Consider the following 22226-nt stretch of genomic DNA (forward strand, 5'->3'; position numbering starts at 1 on the left):
GCCTGCATCTACAACTATTACTCCACACACCGACCACTATCCAGCATGCATCTAGAGTATTAAGTTCATAAAGAACGGAGTAACACATTAAGCAAGATGACATGATGTAGAGGAATTAACTCAAGCAATATGATGAAAACCCCATTGTTATCCTTGATGGCAACAATACAATACGTGCCTTGCTGCCCCTATTGTCACTGGCAAAGGACACCGCAAGATTGAACACAAAGCTAAGCACTTCTCCCATTGCAAGAAAGATCAATCTAGTAGGCCAAACTAAACAGATAATTCGAAGAGACTTGCAAAGATATCAAATCATGCATATAAGAATTCAGAGAAGAACCAAATAATATTCGTAGATAATCTTGATCATAAATCCACAATTCATAGGATCTCGGCAAACACACGGCAAAAGAGTATTACACCGAATAGATCTCCAAGAACATCGAGGAGAACATGGTATTGAGAATCAAAGAGAGAGAGAAGAAGCCATCTAGCTAATAACTATGGACCCGAAGGTCTGTGATAAACTACTCACGCTTCATCGGAGAGGTAATGGTGTTTATGTAGAAGCTTTCCATGATCGAATCCCCCTCCAGCAGGATGCTGGAAAAGGCCCCAAGATGGGATCTCTCGGGTACAGAAGGTTGCGGTGGTGGAAAAGTGGTTTCGTGGCTCCCCCTGATGTTTTTAGGGTATAAGAGTATATATAGGCAAAGGAACTAGGTCAGGGGAGCCACGAGGGGCCCATGAGGGTGGGGGCCGTGCCTACGCCCCTGGGCGCGCCCTCTTGCCTCGTGGCTTCCACGTCGCGTCTCCGACTTCATCTGCAAGTCTTCTGGTTTGCTTTCGGTCCAAGAAAGATCATCGCGAAGGTTTCAATCCGTTTGGACTCTGTTTGGTATTCCTTTTCTGCAAAACTCTAAAATAGGCAAAAAAAAGAAACTGGCACTGGCCCCTCGGTTAATAGGTTAGTCCCAAAAATAATATAAAATAGCGTATTAATGCCCATTAAACATTCAAAATAGATAATATAATACCATGGAACAATCAAAAATTATAGATACGTTGGAGACGTATCAAATCGCAAGGATCCGTGCCACATCAACTTGACCGAATGTTTGAGAAACCAACTCTTCATCCCAACAACTCGTAACAGGGTCAATGAAATCACTTACTTTTAATAGTAAATTGCCTTCACGAGCCGTGATCACTTTCCTGGTAGGTGAGTTAGGGATCCATATTCATCATCCCAAACATTGATCCAACTACCATCACTAATCCTCCATATATGACCTCTTTTAAGTGTCTGCACCCTCGACATAATACTGTGCCATGTGAATGAGGCTCTTTTTTCGGAGCTGCATTCAAAAATGTCACAATCTAGATAATATTTCACTTTGAGAACACGGGCACAAAGGGAATCTAGATTATCAATTAATCTCTAAGCCTGTTTTGCAAGCAGGGCTATGTTAAACAATGAATATCTTGAAATCCCATTCCACCTTATTTCTTTGGCACACACAACTTCCACCACGCAAACCAGTGCATTCTCCTCTAACTGACACTGTCATCCCACCAATAATGCAACATCGCGTCTATAATTTCTTTACAAATCTGTTTTGAAAATTTGAAAACCCACATTGAATAAGATAGTATAGCCTGTACAATTGATTTGAGTAGCACTTCCTTTCCTCCTGTTAAAAGTTGCCTTTCCTTCCATCCCATAATTCTTTTCATAACTCAATCCACCAAAAAATCTAATCCTATAGTTGATGGTAAGCCTAGATAAGTGTCCGACTCGGTCATTATATTCAAACTACTGCAAATTTGTTCCTTCATCTCAACTCTAGTATTACGGCTAAAAACGCACTTGACTTGTCCACACTAACCTTCTGTCTTGAAGTGGAACAATATGATGCATGGATTTCTTTCACACACTCAACATTCTCAGTATTGGCCTTCATTAGGATTATAAATCATCGGCAAACAATAGATTAGTGATTGCCAGTGCTGAAGGAAATATGCCCTAGAGGCAATAATAAAGTGATTATTTATTTCCTTATTTCATGATAAATGTTTATTATCCATACCAGAATTGTATTAACCGGAAACGTGATACATGTGTGCATACATAGACAAACATAGTGTCACTAGTATGCCTCTACTTGACTAGCTCGTTGATCAAAGATGGTTATGTTTCCTAGCCATAGACAAAGGATTGTCATTTGATTAACGGGATCACATCATTAGGAGAATGATGTGATTGACTTGACCCATTCCGTTAGCCTAGCACTTGATCATTTAGTATGTTGCTATTACTTTCTTCATGACTTATACATGTTCCTATAACTATGAGATTATGCAACTCCCGTTTACCGGAGGAACACTTTGTGTTCTACCAAACGTCACAACATAACTGGGTGATTATAAAGGTGCTCTATAGGTGTCTCCGAAGGTACTTATTGGGTTGGCGTATTTCGAGATTAGGATTTGTCACTCCGATTGTCGGAGAGGTATCTTTGGGCCCTCTCGGTAATGCACATCACTATAAGCCTTGCAAGCAATGTAGCTAATGAGTTAGTTATGGGATGATGCATTACGTAACGAGTAAAGAGACTTGCCGGTAACGAGATTGAACTAGGTATTGAGATACTGACGATCGAATCTCGGGTAAGTAACATACCGATGACAAAGGGAACAACGTATGTTGTTATGCGGTTTGACCGATAAAGATCTTCGTAGAATATGTGGGAGCCAATATGAGCATCCAGGTTCCGCTATTGGTTATTGACCGGAGACGTGTCTCGGTCATGTCTACATAGTTCTCGAACCCGTAGGGTCCGCACGCTTAAAGTTCGATGATGGCCATACGGGAAAGGAGAGAAAGGCCCCAAAGGGTGGCCACACCCCTCCCCATGGACTAGTCCGAATTGGACTAGGGAGGGGGGGCTTCCTTCATTCTCCTTCTCCCTTCCCTTCTTCTACTCCAACAAGGAAAGGAGGAGTCCTACTCCCGGTGGGAGTAGGACTCCCCCCTTGGCGCGCCCTCCTCCTAGGCCGGCCGCCTCCCCCCTTGCTCCTTTATATATGGGGGCAGGGGGGCACCCCATAGACACAACAATTGATCATTGATCTCTTAGCCGTGTGCGGTGCCCCCCTCCACCATAGTCCTCCTCGATAATATCGTAGCAGTGCTTAGGCGAAGCCCTGCGTTGGTAGAACATCATCATCGTCACCATGCCTTCGTGCTGACGGAACTCTCCCTCGACACTCTGCTGGATAGGAGTTCGAGGGACGTCATCGAGCTGAACGTGTTAAAGTATTCCTTTTGTTCATATCACATGTAATAGGAAACTTACTCAAAATCCCACCGAATATTTGTTGTATGATTCGGTCTGTATTTCTTCTGATTTTCCTTGATTACCAAGGCATGTAACACCTTTATATGTGAATACAAGGACGCCCATCAAGGTGCGTGAGTTACACAAGTATAATCAGTTTCTTGGTATCAGACTTGATCGATCCTCAACCCTCCTCCAAGCCGCCCGCCTTCCCTCCCAGGTCCGGCCGCCATGTCCACCTCTCCAAGAATTCCTCAACTCCACGGTCACCACATATTTCTCCACCCACGGCATTCATCTCCGTCTCTCATGTCCCTACACGTCCGCTCAAAATGGCAAGGCCGAACGAGCAATCCGCACCATCAACGATGTCACCCGAACCCTCTTTTTCTAGTCATCCATGCCACCATCCTATTGGGCTGAAGCTCTTGCCATGGCAACATACCTTGTCAACATACGCCCCTCCCAGTCTATTGGTTTTTCAGTACCATACATACGTCTATACGACACACCACCGAACTACTCTACTCTCCGTGTCTTCGGTTGTCTATGTTACCCTAACCAATCCGCTACCGCCAAACACAAGCTCGCCCCACGGTCCATTGCTTGTGTCTTCCTAGGTTACCCAACTAATCACAAAGGCTATCGTTGCCTTGATCTATCAACTCGCCGTGTCATCATCTCTCATCATGTGATATTTGACGAGACTATTTTCCCCTTCTCCCACTCTCCCGATCGGCCCTCCAATTCTGTCTCCGCCCTCGATTTTCTTCTCGACCTGGCCACCACAGAACAACCTACCCTACCTGTTATGCATGCACATCCAGCACCCGCTATGCATGGTGCCCCCTCCCATGCGACTCCGCCCGCTCGCACCTCCCCGCCAGCTCGCACCCCTCCTGCTCGCCACACCCCGCCTGCGGCCCACTCCACGCCCTGATCCCCCGCATCCTCCCCACCCAGTCACCCTCCAGGGTTCGCACCGCACCCGACGCCCAACATGCATGCAATGCATGGCGCGTCTTCCTCATCCCCTACGTCAGATCCTGCCCGTACTCCTGCCGGGTCCGTTTCTTCCGAGACGCCCATCCCTATCTCGAGCGACGCATCCCCGCCGGTAGTTATTCACCGTCCTCCCTCTCCATCCAACACCCATACTATGGTCACCCGGGCTAAACGTGGTCTATTCCAACCCACCGATCGTGTCAACCTTTCCGCCTCCCACTCCACTCCCTCCCCAATCCCTAAAACATACCGGGGTGCACTCCATGACCCCCACTGGCGTCGTGCTATGACCGAGGAATATGATGCTCTTGTCACTAACGGTACGTGCTCTCTTGTTCCACGTCCTCCTCGTGCTCATGTTGTTTCGGGGAAGTGGATTTTCAAGCATAAATTTCACTCGGACGGCAGCCTTGCCCGGTACAAGGCAAGATGGGTGGTACGTGGCTACTCTCAACAACAAGGCATTGACTTTGACGAGACATTCAGTCCTGTTGTTAAGCCTGCCACCATCCGCATCGTCCTCAGCATTGCCGTCTCGCGGTCATGGCCGATCCACCAGCTTGATGTCAAGAACGCCTTTCTCAATGGCAATCTTGACGATGAGGTTTACTGTCAACAACCACCAGGCTTTGTCGACGCTCGCTGCCCGGACTATGTGTGCCACTTGCATAAATCGCTCTATGGCCTCAAGCAGGCACCACGTGCTTGGTACCAGCGCTTTGCGCTCTTTGCACACCGGCTCGGCTTTGTGGCGTCCAAGTCGGATGTGTCTCTCTTTATCTACCAGCATGGATCCGACCTCGCCTACCTCTTATTATATGTGGACGACATTGTCATCACTGCATCGACAGACATGCTCCTACGAGACCTCATCCAGCGGTTGCATGCCGAGTTTGCTACGACTGACCTTGGTGCCTTGTCATTCTTCCTCGGTATCTCCGTCACTCGGACACTCTCGGGCATGGTTCTCTCTCAGCGACAATATGCCTTGGAGCTTCTTCAGCGCGCTGGTATGGTTGACTGCAATCCTGTAGCCACTCCCATTGACACCAAGTGCAAACTTTCGGCTCAGGATGCTCTTCTTCTTTCCGATCCCACGAAATATCGGAGCTACGCCGGTGCCTTGCAGTATTTGACACTCACTCGTCCTGACATAGCGCACGCCGTACAGCAGGCCTGTTTGTACATGCACGTGCCGCGCGAGCCACATATGCACTTGGTCAGGCACATTCTTCGGTACCTCAAGGGTACACTCGATCTTAGCCTGCATATCTCCAGCTCCTCCTCCACGGCCCTCACGGCATACTCTGACGCTGACTGGGCTGGATGTCCCGACACCAGGCGCTCCACCTCTGGCTACTGTGTGTATCTTGGTGATAACCTCGTCCCTTGGTCGTCTAAATGATAGACCACCGTGTCTCGTTCCAGTGCCGAGGCGGAGTACCATGCAGTTACTCATGTTGTTGCTGAGTGTTGTTGGATCCGTCAGCTACTTGGTGAGCTACATCACCCCCTCGCGACCGCCACTGTTGTCTTCTGTGACAATGTTAGCTCTGTTTACATGGCCCCTAATCCGGTCCAGCATCGTCGCACCAAGCACATTGAGATTGACATCCACTTCGTTCGCGAGAAGGTGTCACTTGGTGAGATCCGGGTTCTCCATGTGCCTTCCTCGCATCAGTATGCTGACATCATGACAAAAGGGTTGCCTTCACAACTCTTTCTCGAGTTTCGCTCCAGCTTATGCCTCCTTCCTTACGACACACAAGCTGAGGGGGGATGTTAAAGTATTCCTTTTGTTCATATCACATGTAATAGGAAACTTACTCAAAATCCCACCGAATATTTGTTGTATGATTCGGTCTGGATTTCTTCTGATTTTCCTTGATTACCAAGGCATGTAACACCTTTATATGTGAATACAAGGATGCCCATCAAGGTGCGTGAGTTACACAAGTATAATCGTTTTCTGAACGTGTGCAAGAACTCGGAGGTTCCGTGCTTTCGGTGCTTGATCGGTCAGGCCGTGAAGACGGATGACTACATCAACCACAATGTGCTAATGCTTCCGCTTTCGGTCTACGAGGGTACGTGGACACACTCTCCCCTCTTGTTGCTATGCATCACCATGATCTTGCGTGTGCGTAGGATTTTGTTTGAAATTACTACGTTCCCCAACAGTGGCATCCGAGCCTAGGTTTTATGCGTTGATGTTATATGCACGAGTAGAACAAAAGTGAGTTGTGGGCGATACAAGTCATACTGCTTACGAGCATGTCATACTTTGGTTCGGCGATATTGTTGGATGAAGTGGCCTGGACCGACATTACGCGTACGCTAATGCGAGACTGGTTCTACCGACGTGCTTTGCACACAGGTGGCTGGCGGGTGTCAGTTTCTCCAACTTTAGTTGAACCGAGTGTGGCTACGCCCGGTCCTTCAGAAGGTTAAAACAACACTAACTTGACAAACTATCGTTGTGGTTTTGATGCGTAGGTAAGAACGGTTCTTGATCAGCCCGTAGCAGCCATGTAATACTTGCAACAACAAAGTAGAGGACGTCTAACTTGTTTTTGCAGGGCATGTTGTGATGTGATATGGTCAAGACGTGATGAGATATAAGTTGTTGTATGAGATGATCATGTTTTGTTGAAGTTATCGGCAACTGGTAGAAGCCTTATGGTTGTCTCTTTATTGCATAAGATGCAAGCGCCAAATAATTGCTTTACTTTATCGCTATGCGATAGCAATAGTTGCAAGAGCAATAGTTGGCGAGACAACCATTTGACAACACATTGATATAGATCAAGATGATGTAGATCATGGTGTCATGTCGGTGACGAATGAGATCATGACGATGCTTTGGAGATGGAGATCAAAGGCACAAGATGATGATGGTCATATCATGTCACATATTTTTGATTGCATATGATCTTTATCTTTTAAACATCTTATTTTGTTTTGATTGACAGTAGCATTATAAGATATCTCTCACTAAATTTCAAGATAAAATTGTTCTCCCTGAGTATGCGCCGTTGCCAAAGTTCGCCGTGCCCAGACACCATGTGATGATCAGGTGTGATAAGCTCTACGTCCATCTACAACGGGTGCAAGCCAGTTTTGCACAAGCGGAATACTCAGGTTAAACTTGACGAGCCTAGCATATGCAGATATGGCCTCGGAACACTTGAGACCGAAAGGTCGAGCGTGAATCATATAGTAGATATGATCAACATAGTGATGTTCACCATTGAAAACTACTCCATCTCACGTGATGATCGGTTATGGTTTAGTTGATTTGGATCTCGTGATCACTTAGATGACTAGAGGGATGTCTATCTAACTGGGAGTTCTTAAGTCATATGATTAATTGAACTTAAATTTATCATGAACTTAGTCCTGGTAGTATTTTAAAAATTATGTTGTAGATCAATAGCTCGCGTTGTTGTTTTCATATGTTAATTTTGATATGTTCCTAGAGAAAACTGTGTTGAAAGATGTTAGTAGCAATGATGCAGATTGGATCCGTGATCTGAGGATTGTCCTCATTGCTGCATAGAAGAATTATGTCCTTGATGCACCGCTAGGTGACAGACCTATTGCAGAAGCAGATGCAAACATTATGAACGTTTGGCTAGCTCAATATGATGACTACTTGATAGTTTAGTGCATCATGCTTAACAGCTTAGAATCGGGACTTCAAAGACATTTTTGAACATCATGGACCATATGAGATGTTCCAGGAGTTGAAGTTAATATTTCAAGCAAATACCCGAGTTGAGAGACATGAAGTCTCCAACAAGTTCTATAGCTAAAAGATGGAGGAGAATTGCTCAACTAGTGAGCATGTGCTTAGATTGTCTGGGTACTACAATTGCTTGAATCAAGTGGGAGTTAATCTTCCAGATAAGATAGTGATTGACAGAGTTCTCTAGTCACCATCACCAAGTTACTAGAACTTCGTGATGAACTATAGTATGCTAGGGATGACGAAAATGATTCCCGAGCTCTTCGTGATATTGAAATCGACGAAGGTAGAAATCAAGAAAGAGCATCAAGTGTTGATGATTGACAAGACCACTAGTTTCAATAAAAGGGCAAAGGGAAAGAAAGGGAACTTCAAGTAGAATGACAAGCAAGTTTTCACTCCCGCGAAGAAGCCCAAAGCTGGACCAAAGCCTGAAACTGAGTGCTTACACTACAAAGGAAATGGTCACTGAAAGCGGAAATGCCCTGAATATTTGGTAGATAAGAAGGATGGCAAAGTGAACAAGGGTATATTTGATATACAGGTTATTGATTTGTAATTACTAGTGTTTATAGTAGCCCCTGAGTATTTGATACTTGTTCGGTTGCTAAAAATTAGTAACTCAAAACAGGAGTTACAGAATAAACAGAGACTAGTTGAGGGTGAAGTGACGATGTGTGTTGGAAGTGGTTCCAAGATTGATATGATCATCATCACACACTCCCTATACTTTCGGGATTAGTGTTAAACCTAAATAAATGTTATTTGGCATTTGCGCTGAGCATGAATATGATTTGATCATGTTTATTGCAAAACGGTTATTCATTTAAAGTCAGAGAATAATTGTTGTTCTGTTTACATGAATAAAACCTTCAATGGTCATACACCCAATGAAAATAGTTTGTTGGATCTCGATCATAGTGATACACATATTCATAATATTGGTGCCAAAAGATGCAAAGTTGATAATGATAGTGCAACATATTTGTGGCACTGCCGTTTGGGTCATATCGGTGTAAATCGCATGAAGAAACTCCATAAAAATGGACTTTTGGAATCACTTGATTATGAATCATTTGATGCTTGCAAACCGTGCCTTATGGGCAAGATGACTAAAATTCCGTTCTCCGGAACAATGGAACGAGCTACTGACTTATTGGAAATAATACATACCGATGTATGCGATCCAATGAGTGTTGATGCTTATGGCAAGTATCGTTATTTTCTGACCTTCACAGATGATTTGAGTAGATATGGGTATATCTACTTAATGAAACATAAGTCTAAAACATTTGAAAAGTTCAAAGAATTTCAGAGTGAAGTGGAGAATCATCGTAACAAGAAAATAAAGTTTCTATGATCTGACCGTGGAGGAGAATATTTGAGTTACGAGTTTTGCCTTCATATAAAACAATGTGGAATAGTTTCACAGCTCACGCCACATGGAACACCACAGCGTAATGGTGTGTCCGAACGTCATAACCGCACTTTATTGGATATGGTGCGATCTATCATGTATCTTACCGATTTACCACTATCATTTTGGGGTTATGCATTAGAGACAGTTGCATTCACTTTAAATAGGGCACCATCAAAATCCGTTTGAGACGACGCCTTATGAACTATGGTTTGGCAAGAAACCAAAGTTGTCATTTCTTAAAGTTTGGGACTACGATACTTATGTGAAAAAGTTTCAACCTGATAAGCTCGAACCCAAATCGGAGAAGTGCGTCTTCATAGAATACCCAAAGGAAACTATTCGGTACACCTTCTATCACAGATCCGAAAGCAAGATATTCGTTGCTAAGATGGATCCTTTCTGGAGAAAGAGTTTCTCTCGAAAGAAGTGAGCGGGAGAAAAGTAGAACTTGATAAGGTAACAGTACCTTCTCCTGAATTGGAAAATAGTTCATCACTGAAATCAGTTCCAGTGATTCCTACACCAATTAGTGAGGAAGCTAATGATGATGATCATGAAACGTTAGATCAAGTTACTATAAAACCTCATAGGTCTTCCAGAGTACGGTCCGCACCAGAGTGGTACGGTAATCTTGTTCTGGAAGTCATGTTACTAGACCATGATGAACTTACAAACTATGAGGAAGCGATGATGAGCCCAGATTCCGCGAAATGGCTTAAAGGCCATGAAATCTGAGATAGGATCCATGTATGCGAACAAAGTGTGGACTTTGGTGGACTTTCCCGATGATCGGCAAGCCATAGAAAATAAATGGATCTTCAAGAGGAAGACGGACATTGATAGTAGTGTTACTATCTACAAAGCTCGACTTGTCGCAAAAAGGGTTTTCGACAAGTTCAAGGTGTTGACGACAATGAGATTTTCCCAACTGTAGCGATGCTTAAGTCTGTTCGAATCATGTTAGTAATTGCCACATTTTATGAAATCTGGTAAATGGATTTCAAAACTGCATTCCTTAATGGTTTTCTTAAAGAAGAGTTGTATATGATGCAACCAGAAGGTTTTGACAATCCTAAAGGTGCTAACAAAATGTGCAAGCTCCAGCGATCCATCTATGGACTGGTGCAAGCATCTCGGAGTTGGAATATACGCTTTGATAAGTTGATCAAAGCATATAGTTGTTATACCGACTTGCAGTGAAGCCTGTATTTACAATAAAGTGAGTGGGAGCACTACAGCCTTTCTGATAAGTATATGTGAGTGACATATTGTTGATCAGAAATGATGTAGAATTTTTCTGGAAAGCATAAAGAAGTGTTTGAAAGGAGTTATTTAAAAGAAAGACCTCAGTAAAGCTAATTACATATTGAGCATCAAGACTATTGAGATAGATCAAGACACTTGATAAGATTTTCAATGAGTACATACCTTGACAAGATTTTGAAGTAGTTCAAAATGGAACAGTCAAAGAAAGAGTTCTTGCCTGTGTTGCAAAGGTATGAAATTGAGTAAGACTCAAATCCCGACCACGGCAGAAAATAGAAAGAGAATGAAAGTCATTCCCTATGCATCAGTCATATGTTCTATAAAAGTATGCCATGCTATGGACCAGACCTATTGTATACTCTGCCCTGGTTTGGCAAGGGAGTACAATAGTAATCTAGGAGTAGATCACTGGACGTTGGTCAAAATTATCCTTAGTGGAATAAGGATATGTTTCTCGATTGTGGAGGTGACAAAAGGTTCATCGTAAAGGGTTACATCGATACAAGTTTTGGCACTGATCCAGATGACTCTAAGTCTTAATCTGGATACATATTGAAAGTGAGAGCAATTAGCTAGAGTAGCTCCATGCAGAGCATTGTAGACATAGAATATTTGCAAAATACATACGGCTCTGAGTGTGACAGACCCGTTGACTAAACTTCTCTCACAAGCAAAACATGATCATACCTTAGTACTCTTTGGGTGTTAATCACATAGCGATGTGAAATAGATTATTGACTCTAGTAAACCCTTTGGGTGTTGATCACATGACGATGTGAACTATGGGTATTAATCACATACAGATGTGAATATTGGTGTTAAATCATATGGCGATGTGAACTAGATTATTGAGTCTAGTGCAAGTGGGAGACTGAAGGAAATATGCCCTAGAGGCAATAATAAAGTTATTATTTATTTCCTATTTCATGATAAATGTTTATTATTCATACTAGAATTGTATTAACCGGAAACGTGATACATGTGTGAATACATAGACAAACAGAGTGTCACTAGTATGCCTCAACTTGACTAGCTCGTTGATCAAAGATGGTTATGTTTCCTAGCCATAGACAAAGAGTTGTCATTTGATTAACGGGATCACATCATTAGGAGAATGATGTGATTGACTTGACCCATTCCGTTAGATTAGCACTTGATCGTTTAGTATGTTGCTATTGCTTTCTTCATGACTTATACATGTTCCTATAACTATGAGATTATGCAACTCCCGTTTACCGGAGGAACACTTTGTGTGCTACCAAACGTCACAACGTAACTGGGTGATTATAAAGGTGCTCTACAGGTGTCTCCGAAGGTACTTGTTCGGTTGGCGTATTTCGAGATTAGGATTTGTCACTCCGATTGTCGGAGAGGTATCTCTGGGCCCTCTCAGTAATGCACATCACTATAAGCCTTGCAGGAAATGTAGCAAATGAGTTAGTTATGAGATGATGCATTACGTAATGAGTAAAGAGACTTGCCGGTAACGAGATTGAACTAGGTATTGAGATACCAACGATTGAATCTCGGGCAAGTAACATACCGATGACAAAGGGAACAACGTATGTTGTTATGCGGTTTGACCGATAAAGATCTTCGTAGAATATGTGGGAGCCAATATGAGCATCCAGGTTCCGCTATTTGTTATTGACCGGAGACGTGTCTCGGTCATGTCTACATAGTTCTCGAACCCGTAGGGTCCGCACGCTTAAAGTTCGAAACGGTTATATTATGAGTTTATGTGTTTTGATGTACCTAAGGGGTTCGGAGTCCCGGATGAGATCGGGGTCATGACGTGGAGTCTCTAAATGGTCGAGATGTAAAGATTGATATATTGGATGACTATATTCGGACATCGGAAAGGTTCCGAGTGATTCGAGTATTTTTCGAAGTACCGGAGAGTTACGGGAATTCGTATTGGGCCTTAATGGGCCATACGGGAAAGGAGAGAAAGGCCCCAAAGGGTGGCCGCACCCCTCCCCATGGACTAGTCCGAATTGGACTAGGGAGGGGGGGCGCCCCTTTCCTTCCTTCTCCTTCTCCCTTCCCTTCTTCTACTCCAACAAGGAAAGGAGGAGTCCTACTCCCGGTGGGAGTAGGACTCCCCCCTTGGCGCGCCCTTCTCCTAGGCCGGCCGCCTCCCCCCTTGTTCCTTTATATACGGGGGCAGGGGGCACCCCATAGACACAACAATTGATTATTGATCTCTTAGCCGTGTGCGGTGCCCCCTCCACCATAGTCCTCCTCGATAATATCGTAGCAGTGCTTAGCCAAAGCCCTGCGTCGGTAGAACATCATCATCGTCACCATGCCGTCATGCTGACGGAACTCTCCCTCGACACTCGGCTGGATCGGAGTTCGAGGGACGTCATCGAGCTGAACGTGTGCAAGAACTCGGAGGTGCCGTGCTTTCGGTGCTTGATCGGTCAGGCCGTGAAGACGTAAGACTACATCAACCGTGTTGTGCTAACGCTTCCGCTTTTAGTCTATGAGGGTACGTGGACACACTCTCCCCTCTCGTTGCTACGCATCACCATGATCTTGTGTGTGCGTAGGAATTTTTTTTGAAATTAGTACATTCCCCAACAAGTGCTTCCCTAAACACCTTCACTGCCTCAAGCTTCCCTTTCTCGTCAACTTTATTCAGCAAAACAGTCAATCCTTCAGTACATAACAGAAACTAATAAGGCAACAATGGATCGCCTAGTCTCAAGCCTCTAGATGGTTTGAAAGTTCATGTTTCTTCTAAGCTAAAACGTACACGGTATTCCACTATACTAACACATTGTATAACCAGTTTAACCCACTCTTGACGTAATCCCAATTTCAGCAGAACACCTTCCAGAAACGGCCATTCACCCGGTCATATACCTTATGCATGTCCATATTCACTACCCGCCAACCATTATGGCCATCTCTCCTATTCTTTATCGCATGAAAACTTTGATAAGCTACCAAGACATTGTCTATGATCATACGCCCAGGAATAATAGCACTTTGTGTTGGGCTAAAAATATCTCGTAAGAAAGGTTTCAGCCTTGCTGCTAGCATCTTTGAGATTACCTTGTACAGAACATTGCATAGGCCGATAAGCTGGGACCGAGTCACTTTCTCTGGAGAATTTATTTTCAGGATCGAGACTATAGCAATGTCACTCCAACCCGGTGGGATTGTACCTTAATTGACAACCTTCAACACTTGATCAACAAGGTCTTCTCCAAGCATGGGCCAAAACCTCTTGTAAACTATCATGTGCAAGCCATCCGGTCCTGAGGCCTTCAGAGACCTCTTCAGCCAAATAAGGAGCTCACAAAGCATTATTCATCTCCCGTGGTAACATTAAGTGTGTGACCCTACAGGTTCGAGAACATGCAGACATGACCATGACTCCTCTCTGAACAATAATCAATAGCGGGACCCGGATGCCCATATTGAGTCCTACATATTCGACGAAGCTCTTTATCGGTTTCAACTACAATGTCAAGGATTTAGTTAATCCCATATACATTTCCCTTTGTCCGGTGATATGTTACTTGCCTGAGATTCAATCGTCGGTATTGCCATAACTAGTTCAATCTCGTTACCGGCAAGTGTCTTTACTAGCTCCGTAATACAAGAGCCCCATAACTTAACACATTTGTCACATGCTTGCAAGCTATTCATGACGGTGTATTACCGAGAAGGCCCAGAGATATCTCTCCATCACACGGAGTGACGAATCCCAGTCTCGATCCATGAAACCCAACAAACACTTACTGAAATACCTATAAAGCACCTTTATGATGACCCAGTTATGAAGTGACGATTAATAACCCACAAAGTATTCTTCCGGTATTCGGCAGTGGCATGATCTCATGGTCTAAGGAACATATATATGCTTGACATGAAGAAAGTTGTAGCAATTAAACTAAGTGATATGATCTGATGCTAAGCTTACTATATATTGGGTCTATCCATCACATTATTCTCCTAATGATCACTAGTAGAAAAAGGGTATAATATGAGAAACATTAATAACGGTTTGCATATGAGCCGGCACTAATGCATCCATTAGTGCCGGTTCAAATGACTACGCAGGAGGAGACCTTTATGTCGGTGTTCTGGGAACAGGGGTACCCAGACTTTCCTGCCTGCGGCCTGCGGCGTGGCTCAAGGAGTGGCCCAGTACGGCTCATCTTCCTCAACACATGCTCAAGACCCTCACGAGGGGCCAAGCCTCGCGGGGAAGGACGACAGGAGGCTTCCTCAGGCACGGCCTTGTCAGGCTGGCTCGCGAGGAGGCGGAGAGATCAAGGCGGGGTACCTCACGAGGTGCCCATGACGCAAGCCATGACGACCAAGGCCAGGCGGGCGCCGGCTTACGCAGAGTCCTTGTTTCCCCTTTGGTGCAAAGGGGGCAAGCGCAGGCAAGGGTATCAAGCAAAGGCACCCATTTTGGTGCAACAAGACCAAGACTAGCAAGGCGGCAGAACGGAGGTCATCGTGGAGCCCAAGCCAGTGTCATCGTCATGGTCTTTGGCAGGCAAGGATCAACTTTAGTCAGGATAAGTGTACTAGATGTTCCCCTTTAAAATGGCCAATTGTTGCCGGCCTTCCCGCTCAATATTTGGGAAGAGGCCCAGGGCCTCCGCCTATAAATAGGACTAGCCACCCCCCAAGGTAGAGGCATCGGCATCTGATCTGGAGACCAACCAGAGAGAAGAACCCTGAACACCACCACCACAGGTACAGACCCTCGCGAGGCTGTTCTTCCTTTGTACTGTTCATCATCAGCCCCAGAGGCAATCCACACACCACACACTGGAGTAGGGTATTACACCACAATGGTGGCCTGTACCAGTATAAACCTCACGTCCTTTGAGTTGTTCTTCGTGTAGTTTAGATCCTAGCGAGGCGGTGAGACATGGGTAGGCTGGGGGTGTGATCTCCGCATGCACCCTAGTGTTCGAACCTCAAGGGTCTGCCGGAACCCGAAATCCGACATTTGGCGTGCCAGGTAGGGGTGCACTGGAATCCACCTTCCATCGCCTCGTGTTTTCACCGCCCATCCCATCCATGTCGGACACACGTCGCGCCCGCGCCGAGCGCCGGGCCGCTCTCGCCACTCGCGTCGCTCAGACGTCCCCTGTTGGTGGGTGCCGCCACTGTTCCCCGTCGCCTGCCGTCAACACCGCCACCAGCCCGGCAGAGAACGAACATCAGGCGTCGTCCCTGCACCCATCAATGCGGCGAGAAGGCCGCACCGCCACTCCGTTGATGACTCCGGCCGGCTCCTCGTCCCACGCCCGTCGCGCTCCTGCGGACGCGCACGCCGCGCTGCTCCTGGCGTGGGAGCACCTGCACTACCATCCCGTCGACAACCTCTATGACGAGTGGCTCGCCCGCATCACCGAGCTCGTCAGCGCCGCCGGGGGCTCCCCTGCACCGTCCCTCTCGTTGCACCGCGCACCGCCCGGCGCGGGCGATGAAGCTCCGGGGGTGCCTCAGCCGCCTCCCCCTCAAGAAGGCGCCTTGGCCCCAAGGCGCATGGCCCCTGGGAGGAACCCGCCCTGTCCGGCGCTAGCGCAGCAAGAGAAGAGCTGCCAAGAGATCCCTCGTCCCCAAGAAGCCGCCCGCGTGCTCCCCGCGCCGGCTCGACACGAGCGCGCACCTGCTCCGGCGCACCAAGACCCCACGCTGCGCCTTGAGGCAGCGCACCAGGACTTCCAAGATCAAGCTCTCCATCGCCCAAGGCCTCCCGCGACCACTGCAGGCTGCCATGCCTTCTTCGCCGAGCTACGCAGCGTGGCTTGGCCGGGCAAGTTCAAGCAGACCTGCCCCCGCGCCACGACGGCATGGCTGACCCTGCAGAGTTCCTCCAGCTCTACGAGCTAGGCATCGAAGCCGCCAACGGGGACGAGAAAGTCACAGCGAACTGGTTCCCCATGGCGCTCAAGGACAGAGCCCGCACCTGGCTCCTGAACCTGGCTCCAGGCACGATATCCTCCTGGGACGAGATGCGCACCCGATTCATCACCAACTTCCAAGGCGCCCGCGACCGGCCCCCGGCCATGAGCGACTTGCGCCACATCAAGCAGCAGCCGGGAGAGACCCTGCAGAAGTTCATCCAGCGCTTCAACAACGCTCGCCTTAAGATCCCCAAGGTGTCTGAGGAGGCCATCATCTCAGCCTTCTCTGACGGCATGCGGGACGTTAAGATGAAGGAGGAGCTCGCAATCCATGAAGATCTGTGCACCTCCCTGGAGCTGTTCAATCTGGCGACCAAGTGCGCTAGGGATGAGGAAGGGCGCCTGTCCCTCCTCGAGCTGCCAGTTGCTGACCAAGAAGAGAAGAAGCCCAAGACCAAGGACGTGAAGCGCAAGGGGGCTGCAGTGCTTGCAGCACAGCCAGACACCAAGCGAGGCAGGGATCAGCCTGAGTCATCCAAGGGCATCCGGTACTGCGTGTACCATGACCTCCACACCCACAACACCAACGAATGCCAAGAGCTCAGAGCCATGCGAGATGTACGTGCTGGCTGACGCCCTGAGCGCAGCGACTGGGGCTATGGCCGAGGAGGAGGAAGAGGTGGAGGATGATGGGAAGACCGTGGCCCACGCCAAGGGCGGCGCGACCGACCTCGCGAGGACCGCTGGGAGGACCAGCCTCATGAGGGAGGTTGGAGAGACCCACCTCGTGAGGGAGGTTGGAGAGACCCACCTCGCGAGGGGGGTTGGAGAGATCAGCCTCGCGAGGATCGCCCACAAGGCAATGCGGGCTTCCCACCTCTGCCACCACAGCCAAGGAGGAACAAAGACCATCACCAGGATGAGGGGGCTGGGGGCTTCCAGGAGCCGCGCGCAATCACTTGCATCTTGGGCGGCGCCCAAGCCCCGGCCTGTCAGTGCATCTTCAAGCAGTTTTCCCTCGAAGTGAATGCAGTCCTCCCCAAGCTTGAGGCCACATGCCCTCTCAGGTGGTCATCGTGCGCTATCACGTTCAGCTCAGTGGATCAGCTCAAGTGTGCGGCCACAGCCGGAGTCCTCCTGATGCTTTGCTCCCCAATCATTAGCAATGTGCAAGTCACCAGGACCCTCATCGATGGCGGAGCGGGGCTCAATGTCCTATCCGTCGAGACGTTCAACAATCTCCAAGTGCCATACAATTAACTGCAGCCGACCAAGCCTTTCTCAGGAGTCATTGATGGTTCCATCATTCTGATAGGGCAGGTCCGCCTTCCTATCACCTTCGGGCAGCATGACAACTACCGCACCGAGCTCATTGACTTTGACGTCGCTCACATCCGCCTACCGTACAATGCCATCCTCGGGTACCCAGCCCTGGCCAAGTTCATGGCCGTGACCCATCACGGCTACAATGTCCTCAAGATGCCAGGAAGCGGTGGAGTCATCACAGTGCCCTATGAAGAGAGAGACGCTGTGTGTTCTCTGGAACACGCTTTCCAAGCCGCATCAATTGAAGACCCAGATCACGGAAGCGGGAGGCTTCCTGAGGCTGCCCCCAAGAAGAAGAAGACATTGCCTGGCCCGACCCCTCGGGAGGCATGCCCCTCAGGGTCCGTGCTTGTTCAGGGGGCGCCTCCTTCTGCCGCATAGGAAGGTGCGCCCGGCGCCCTCCTCGAGCAAGGCTCGGGGGCTCTCTCCTGGAGGGCCATCGACTTTGCTAGGATCACGAGGGAAGCGCTCGGGCACCACTTGGAGGCGTGCTTAAAGGCACGTTTCCCTCAAGAAGGAGCAAGACAAGGAGGGCCAAACCCCCAGGAGTTCATCAGCGAGATCATTCAGGAGCTGCAGGAGTCAAGAGTCATGAGCGGCAACCACCGCTTACCCGCCGTAGGACCCCATCCAGGCGAGGATGGTGGGCTGCGTGTCTGCATCGACATACCAGGACTCAACCGAGCCGCCTCTCAGGAGCGCCTCTGGCCCTCATGCGTGGGACGCTGCGAAGGTCCACCCCACAGCTATGTTTGCATGCCTCACGGCCTGCCGAACGCGGCTGCGGTACGTCAGCGCCTCATGAGGAGCATCTTGGAGACTCAGGCGGTCAGGCATTCCGCAGTCCTGGCGGAGATGGAGATGGTCCGCGAGGAGCCGCCAGTGCCTCCGGAGCCTCCCGAGGCCCCGGGGCCTGGGGGCTCGTGAAGATCGTCCTCTGCAGCGCATGCCATACGCTACTTCAGCATCCCTTCATCTTCAACGTTATCAGGTGACATCCTTCGAGTTTCATTTTCAGCTGGGAGCGCCCCCCAGGGCTGCATCATTCCCAGGCCGCGTGGGTCCGTTCCTGCGGCATGTATCTCCTTTAGTTCATGTTTTCAGCTTACTTTATCGGGGGCGCCCCTCGGGCTGCATCATCCCCAAGGTCACTCGGGCCCGACCCAGCGGTGGTCGTTTCTTGCTGCGTCTTTATAAATGGATTTGCTCCTTCATGGCTAACGTGCTTGACCTAATCGCCCGCTCGATTGACACCAACTGATGGAGCTGCTCCCTCACGGCACGACGCTTGCGCATGGGTCCGTCCCTGCAATGTCGACAATCCTGGACGGCAGAGCTCTGGCCGTGGCAACCCCGCAGGGCGCCACCTCACCAAGCCTGCAGTGCCTCGTCACCTTCCTAGAGCAACCAACAGCTGGCCGGCAGTTGAGATGGCAAACCCTCGCTTTTTCTCATGATGGACTCGCAGGATCGTTGTAAGGAGCAGCGTCCGGCGAGGCCTCCGCGGCGTCTCCTTCGCTCTCGTCCGCGCGAACCACTTGCACGTTGAAGGGGGGGGGGGTACCTGAGCATCGCGACTCATGGGCTCTTATCGGCTCTCCAGCCCTCACCCTCTAGCCTTGTCCACGGCATCGTGACCTGGCATACCTGCGACGGCTGAGCCCAGCTCGAGGGCCGGGACCTGAGGACGTAGAGCATGAAGGGGAGTAAAGCGAGAGGGAAGAAGCACGAAGGGACCTCGCCAGGCAGCTCCACAGCCGCTGATGCGCGGGCCTGGCGCCGCGCCGAGGAGTGGCTTCTGACTCCTGAGATAAGTCATCGTCCGGAAATGCTAGCTGTCACAGCACCAACCCCGCACCTAATGCAGTTCCGTTTTTGGCGATGTCGCACTCCTTTCTCACCGAGCGATGGCTGCTTGAGCGCTAAGGGGGACCTCCTGAGCATCGCGACTCAGGGGCTCTTACTGGGCCCTGGGCCGCTCACCTCCTGGCCTTAACCGAGACATCGCGACCTGGCATACCAGCGACGGCTGAAGCCTGCCTTGGGACCGGGACTTGTCAGCGCAGAGCGTCAAGTCATCGCGAGGATCGAAAGGGGGAACTAAGCTAAGACGGGACGAGCACCCCTCACCATTTCATAATAAGGTTCATATTAACAAATGGAACTACAAGCGCCTTACGAACCCCCGCGGGGTGTGTTCTTCGATTCCTGGCAGGGAACAAAAGGAGCAGATCCTAAGGAGTGCTAACTACGCGCGCCACCAGAAAAGACGCCATCACCAACAGTGGGCCATCAGCCACTAGCGCCAACCCCATACAGATCAGTGGTAACGGCGGCCCGACGAGCCTGCCCTGCTCCGGGAGCGACACAAGCTCGGGGGCTTGTAGCTGTCGTCGCTCATCTTCGGGGTCGCGAGGAGCTCGGCTGAGTCGCTGGATCCTTCGACACCTCCGCTACCTGAGGAGCTACTGGGGACGCGGCTAACAAGCCTAGTCCTCGCTGCAGCAGGATCACGGCCGCCTTTCTCAGGGCCCACTAGTAGAAAAAGGGTCAAATGTGAAGCACATTAGTCCAGTTTGCAAAAAAACCGGCACTAATGTGATCAATAGTGCCGGTTCGTGGCTGCGATCAATAGTGTCGGTTCGTGTTGAGCCTTTAGTACCGGTTCGTGCCACGAACCGGTAATAAAGGGGTAGTGGCAGGCTGGCGTCAGGCCGGGTCCCCACGAGCCCCTTTAGTACCGGTTTGTGTTACCAACCGATACTAAAGGTCTAACCTATAGTACCGGTTCGGGCCACAAACCGGTACTAAAGGGGACAAGCCTTTAGTACCGGTTCGTGCCACGAACCGGTACTAAAGGGGCCAATTTTCAAACTCTACCCCCCCCCCTCGTGTATCGCCATTTCAGTTTTGAAAAAATCAAAAGAAAATGATAAAAACTTCAAAAAATAAAATCCTTCGAGAAGTAGTTATATTACTATATCTACTAGTTAGGAAAATTTGAAAACTTAAATTTGGACATGTTTTGCAAAAAGTGTAGGGAAAATGTAGAACGGCTATAACTTTTGCATACGATGTCGGAAAAAACGTATAATATATCAAAAAATTCAGCATGAAAATCCACATCCGATGGAGATAGACCATGTTGGTCATGCAATTGTCAATACCACTCATTGGAATATTCATCTTAGAAATATCTTACATGTCCCACAAACTGAGAAAAAAAATCTTGTTTCTGTTCATCATATTGCCATAGATAACAAAGTTTTTCTCGAGTTTCACCCCTACTTCTTTTTGATTCGTGATCAGGCCATGAGGAAAATTCTCTACCACGGCAGATGTGTGCATGGGCTCTACCCTTTGATTCCTCAATTTAGAAGCTTCAATAAACAAGTGTGTGGTGTCATCAAAATTTCATCGAAACGGTGGAATGCATGATTAGGACATCCTTCTTTTCTTATTGTTCAACAAGTGCTTAGAAATAATCAGCTCCCATGTGTTGGTGATCATAGTCTTGAAACTATTTGTGATTCTTGTCAGAAAGCGAAAGCTCATCAATTACAATATCCTGTTTCCACTAGTATTTCTACCAAACAATTGGAACTTGTTTTTTTTATGTATGGGGTCCTGGCCCTTCTTCCGTTGGTAGACATACTTACTATGTTAGTTTCATATATGACTACAGTAAATTCACTTGGATCTACCTTCTTAAAAAACTTTATGACGTTTTTCAAGTTTTTCATAATTTTCAAGCACTTGTTGAATGCCAATTCGACACTAAAATCCTTGTTGTCCAATATGATTGGGTGGTGAATACGAGAAGTTAAATTCTTTTTTTTCCAAAAGTTGGGTGTTTTGCATCATGTTTTGTGCCCTCACGCCCACAAACAAAATGGGTCTGCCAAGCGCAAACATAGGCATATAATTGAGGTAGGACTTGCTTTCCTAGAAGGTACCTCCATGCCTCTCAAATTTTGGGATGAGCCATTTCTTAGTGCAGTTCATCCCATCAATATGCTACCCAGTCATGTCATGAACAATGAAACACCCATCAATGACTCCTTCACACTCGACCAAACTATAACTCTCTTCGTGGCTGCGATCAATAGTACCGGTTCGTGCCACGAACCGGTACTAAAGGGGTAGTGGCAGGCTGGCGTCAGGCCGGGTCCCCACGAGCCCCTTTAGTACCGGTTTGTGTTACCAACCGGTACTAACGGTCTAACCTA

This window comes from Triticum aestivum, chromosome 6B (assembly GCF_018294505.1).
Source record: "Triticum aestivum cultivar Chinese Spring chromosome 6B, IWGSC CS RefSeq v2.1, whole genome shotgun sequence".
NCBI lineage: Eukaryota > Viridiplantae > Streptophyta > Magnoliopsida > Poales > Poaceae > Triticum > Triticum aestivum.